This window comes from Heterocephalus glaber, unplaced genomic scaffold (assembly GCF_053883595.1).
Source record: "Heterocephalus glaber isolate CG9 unplaced genomic scaffold, H.glaber_assembly_v1.0 deba00001613, whole genome shotgun sequence".
Classification (NCBI taxonomy): domain Eukaryota; kingdom Metazoa; phylum Chordata; class Mammalia; order Rodentia; family Bathyergidae; genus Heterocephalus; species Heterocephalus glaber.
In genome coordinates, this window is record NW_028258384.1 from 39,920,516 (window position 1) to 39,926,515 (window position 6,000).

The 6,000-nt window shown below is 38.9% G+C and overlaps 1 protein-coding gene across 1 annotated transcript in view; it reads right to left on the minus strand.

Annotated features, from left to right (window-relative positions):
* The window catches only part of Lhfpl1 (LHFPL tetraspan subfamily member 1), a 78,326-nt gene extending 72,746 nt beyond the window's left edge, over positions 1 to 5,580 (minus strand). Inside the window, exon 1 of the mRNA XM_004861480.3 lies at positions 5,352 to 5,580. The gene's annotated coding sequence lies outside the window, so the exon portion shown is untranslated. The remainder of the gene's footprint in view (positions 1 to 5,351) is intronic.
* Positions 5,581 to 6,000: the final 420 nt, after the last annotated feature.

Below are 6,000 nucleotides of genomic sequence, written 5' to 3' on the forward strand. Positions count from 1 at the left end.
ACCCAGTAGGGGAATAGCTGGGTCAAATGGGACCTCTCATCCTAGTTTTCTGAGGTATCTCCATACTGATTTCCACAGTGGTTGCACTAGCCTGCATTCCCACCAACAATGGAGAAGGGTCCCTTTCTCCCCACACCCCTGCCAGCATTTGTTATTGGATGATTTCTTGATAGCAGCCATTCTTTCTGGGGTGAGGTGGAATCTCAGTGTTGTTTTCATCTACATTTCTCCAATGACCAGTGATCAGTGGAATAGATTAGAAGATGCAGAAACAACTCCAGACATACTTAGCCACCTCATCTTTGACAAAGAGCCAACCACCTTCATTGGAGGAAAGATAGCCTATTTAATAAATGGTGTTGGAAAAACTGGATTTCAACCAGTGTCTCATTTCTCAGAGCACCTGAACTCCACTCTTCAATGTGTCCTAAAATCTCTGCCTAATTAACCCTCTTGTACCTCTCACTAATATGTTCTGAAGATTTTTTTTCTGCAATGGAGGTCAGCAAACTTGCAAACTTATTGTATAAAAAGGTGGGTTAAATTCCTTATTTCAGTCTCAGGGATCTTATCAGACCTAGCCAGATGATGATAGGATTGTGTTTGAATCTACCTCCTGTAATTTTACATTTTCTTTTGTCCCTCAGTTTCCCTCTTAAATGAGTTATATGCCTGTTTCCGATAGTAGTTGTATTATATGCACTAGGTGTGGCCAGAAAGTTATAATAACTACACTGGAAGCATGAAGTCTCATCTGCATTTACTATCCTCACCAAAGCTTAATGTTTGCTAATCTTTAGAGATATTCTGGACATTCTAACTCATCCTCATACGTAGAGGTTAACTGGACAGGTAGAAAAGCAATGTAAGCCACAAATGTCAAATGATTCTCTCTACTACATTTTTAAAAATCTAGACCAGAAATAAAGAGCAAAATAAAAGATAATAAGAAATAGAGAGAGATTTTTTGCAAAAGGGGACAAGAGATGGAGGGAGAAGAAGGAAATGAGATTAAAAAAAGAACTAAGATGTGTTATGTATATTTACCAACTTCACACAGGAAAGTAATCATTATGTATTACAAACATGTACTAATAAAATTTAAATTAAAAGAAATAAATCTAGGGAAAGGGAGTCTACATTTTTTCACAGTAAATTAACAATACTCAATGTTGATAAATCACGTGTCACATCCCTTTATAAAACTTTTGTGCTGCGACTTAAGGCCAATTCCTTTTGTTGGGTCCTCAGAGGGAATAGAGAACATCTGGCCATCGTACCCTAGATGAGAGCCCTTTTTTTAACTCAGACTACTAGTAAGTTACTTTTAGCCTTTTTCTCTACAAAATGAGTTCTGTCTCTCTTTCCCTGTGAGGCCCCATTACCAAGCTTTTAATCATTTTTTCTCACTTTTTTTGCTCTCACAGCTACCTACTGTAATGTGGCCACTTTGCATCAATATAACTGCAAACATGGTTCTTACATTTTTCTTGGAAAAGAAAAATAAACCACCCCTTTCCTCTACCTCATCTCTTCCACAATTCTCACATACACGCACACACAAAAGACCCACAAATCCTTTTGTTCCCACTGGAGCTTGTTGTACAATTTCTGAGTTAAGGAAAAGCATTCACTTAGTAAGGGTATAGGCTACAGGTAAAAGAAAAGTAGTTTAAATATCCGAAGAAAAAAAGTGGTCATAAAATGAATCACTGAATTACAGCTGTTGAGGAAAACCTGGCTGCAAAACTCCTTGTTTAGGACTGGTCTGTGAGAAACTTTATTGGCACTGGTGTTAGGAAAGGAATGTGAACAGGCCTTTTTCTTCATGCTTCAACTGTGGGAATTGCCTCCCTGTCAATCCTGTTACAGATTCATCTCACTCATTTTTCAGACTTCTCTATTAAATGAGCAATGTATGCAGGTATACAGGGCTGATCTAAAAATACAATGTGTGTTTAAATTTGAAAAATTAATTACAGTAAAAGACATATTCCCTTTAATATCCCCAATGTACTCTCCCTTGCTTTGAACTTATTTATCCCATCATTTTTGCCACTTTCTGAAGCATTTCTGGATGTCATCTTTTGTGAGAGTCTGTACAAAATGTCATAAAAAATATGGGGAAAGCAGCTTCAGGTGTCCTCCAACAGAAAGCCAGAGTTGTAAAACTGCTGTAGTTGCAAAAGATGCCACCTTATTCACTGGATCTAGCAACATATAACTTCTGTTTCTTTTTAAAAGTCAAAAGACCATAAAAGGTACATATTTTGAATCTATTCTAGACATCAAGGCAGCCACAACAGTGCAAGTAAAGATACTGATGAAAGAGGACTTCCAGAACTGCTGCAGAAAGTGGCAAGAACTATGAGGGAAATGAGTGCAAAGTGTGTGTGTGGGGGGGGGGGTGTTTTGAGGAGGAATTAATGGCAATGTGTCTTTTACTGTAATAAATTCTTTTTATAAACATTCACTGTGTTTTTTCAATCGCACATCTTACGTTTCTGATAGGCAAATAGACTCCTGCTCCAGGCAAATTCATTTGGTCAATGTCTCCTCTTTAATCAACTAGTTATATGAGCAACCTAACCACTATAGATCTTTCTGTTTCAGGCATAGCCTCACAAAAATCTACTATCATGTCCCAAATACTTGTCTCCACATTTTCTGTCACCTGGATCCATTAGAAGTTTGTCCTTCTCTGTATATCTCCACCACAGGAGTTGCTTGAGGTCCCTCCTGTCCCTGAAATTATTTCATGTTATAGGCACTGAAAAGGCTTCATTTTCCATCTGTATCTTGGTGATTCTAAGAAGACACCACTTTTAATCTCAACTTTTAAGCTTGTTAAAACTCCCTCCGGCTGTTTCCCTCCTTGCTTCTTCTTTTTGTCTATGTTAAAAAGACTAGAAAGATTAGTGGTATTAGGTTAGTTAATTAATTTATTTATTCATTTATTTACTTGCATCTTATCATCCTGAGATAAAGACACTCACAAGCAAGTAAGGTACAAAAAGGCAAGAAGACAGAGAGTATCAACTACCAATCAAAAATCTAGAAATTTAACTCTAAATAATAGAGTTGGCCTTCAGAGACAGAGAGCGCTTATAAAAAAACCAAACAAAACACTCCACATCAGGTCCTATGCTATTCCTTTTCTTCTGAGGTTAGAAAGATGGGAACTGAATGATTTCCTCCAATTTCATATGAGCTTCTCTCTTTACTACAAATGTTGCTTTACTGAATTGCCAGGTGCCTTATGCATTGTCAGCTAGAGATTTCAGCTCAGTTTTTACCCTGATTTGACAGGGAACATGGACCCTCGTCTTCAGTAATCAATTGGTTGTCCAGGAGTCTTACCTTATACCTTCAGTTGGTTAGAAACTACTCCAGGCTTCTTTGGAAAAACATGATTAAGCCTTATCAAGGATGGACCAAGTATTAAAGTACCCCCCTGCTGGGAGCAATTCTACATAATTTTGGGGAAAATCATTTCACAATTAAAATTATGATTAGGCCTAGTTTTCCTGCATATGGGCCAGCTATGGCATGTGAAGACAACTCCATTTTTGCCTTCTGGTCACACCTAAAACCTCAGTGGTCTGGTGATGCTGTGATGCTCCAGGGCAAGATTACACCAGCTGAAGACATCCTGGGTAGGAACAAAATCTTCATCTGCATAGTTCCTCATTGTTTTAGGATTTTCACTGCCACTGCCTTCTGAATCACCTGTTACCCCACTGCCCTCTGAGCCACCTTTTACATTTGTTACTCCCGATGTACCAAATAAAGGTGTGGCAAGCTGGGGTTTCTCGTCTTTCCTGTCCAGAGCAGCATTGATCAGGCCTAAAGCTCAGCTTCTTGTCTAAGTTTCATTTTTCTAACTTTTCTGTCTAATTAATTAATTTGCCTCATGCTCCCCTGGCTCACAGGAGACTAGGACTTAACTGCAGAGATTCTAGTAACATCCCTTTCCCTGTTCCCCACACACTCCCATACATTTAGGGCATAGTCCCAACACTCCAGTTGTGCCTTTTACCTCATGGACTCAGCTGGGAAAGTTCCACCACAGCTATCCACTGAGTAGACCTGGCTAGTATAGGAAGTGAGGGGAAGTGGCACATGTGAAATTGGAGCCACCCCCATGGTATATATCCAGAAGAGGAGAAACTTCTAAAGAGAACTTAGGAGGTACCCTGGCTTATCAAAAGTGTTTCTCAAAGTAAGGGTTATAAGCCCTCTGCATCAGAATAACCCGAGATGCCTTTTCAAAATACAGTACAGTCTCTGACCTCACCCTATCGGATTCATTGAATTTGAATATATAGGAATTTTTATTTCAAAAATATCTTCAATTGGTTTTGAAGGAAATTTATGATTTAGGGATACTGTTTCAATGAAAAAGAGTCCAAATTTTAGAATCAGATCTGAGGCAGCATCCAGAAGTCTATCTCTTATAGGTGATATGAAGCTGAAGAAAATTATTTAAACCTGTGCATTTCAGTTTTATTTATAAAGTGGAGATAATGGAGCATAAAGTTAAAGTGAAATTTTATGTACTATATCTATACCAGGGTAGATGTCAATTCTTCCCCTTTATACCAGAGAAGACCCTATCCCCTCATAAATAATAGACAAGACTTGGAACCATCTAAGAAGTGGATCATCACTACTCTCCGCTCTTACTACCCCACAGTCACTCTATGAGTGATTTCTCCTCACTCAATGGCTTCTTTCTGCTTTTAGTTTCTCACCACAAAATGAAACCACTTGAAAGTGTTCTTTGCAAAGATAGATTTGTAGTTAAACTATTTCAGGTTTTTCTGGGAATCATCATGCTTGGCACATAGTAGGAACTAATAAATATTTACTGAAAGAATGCCATTTTTATTTCCAGCCCTACTGGCCTCAGCCCCTTATCCCCCATTTTATTATTATAACCCCAATTTAGGCAAGTCTAACAGATCACCTACCATGTCAGGAAACACATGCATTTTTACTTGTCAGAACAGAATCCCTCCCTTCACTCCCAGAGACGTGCACTTCCTCTCCTCAAGTTACCAGCTCCCCTGGGAAAACCAGCTAGCACTTAACCCTTAGGTCCTTAAGCCTTGTCAATATGAAATAAGAATCCAACCCTGATTTCTCTTAGCTTCTGTGCAAACAACAGACTATTAAGAAATAAAAATATACCAGGCTGCCCTTGGGAAGAAAACAGCTTCTCTGAGCTTTGAGATGAAAGGACAGGAAGCCTGAGAAAGGAAGGGGGAAGGAAGGCTCAAGAGGAGGAGAGAAAAAGCAGTTTCTTACTCAGCTGTTTCAATTGCATTTCACCCAAGTTGCATATTTACCTTCTGAGTATGAAGGCTGACTGACTTGTTCCCTCTCCAGGCTAAGATCAGAGAAATAACTTCTCCTTTCAGCTTGTCAGACAGAAATGGGAATCCCAGCTGCTCTTTGCAGTGGTGCCTGAAAACCTTAATTTACCTTTAGAAGACAGGGGCGGAGTCCAGACTAATGGGAATTAACTCCAACCATGCTGGAGGCTTCAAACTCAGCTTCAGACAGGCAGGCACTTGAAGTAGAAACTAGCTTAGCAGGCACTCAGTTCCAACCTCACAGTTGTTAAATCAAGTGTGTGTGTGTGTGTGTGTGTGTGTGTGTGTGTACGCATAGCCATGCTTGGCTTGAATTGCATATCTATCTCACTTCCTCACTTGATGCCCAAATCCTAGCTAAGGAACAAGTTCCTCTTTCCTCCAAAGCCCTAAATAGTCCTCACCAGAGATTAGGTAACAGACTGATATGGCTGAACACCCCTGAGTGGAGTAAGATGCTGTTCAGATACAGTATATTGCTAAATGAAGAAAAATGCTAGGTCTTTCTTCATGAAAATAAATCAATATTATCAGACTGTAATATTAACTGTATACTAACTGTATGTAAAATATAACTGAAAATTTTGACATATTAAACTGAAGAAAAAATTTAATTTTCTTT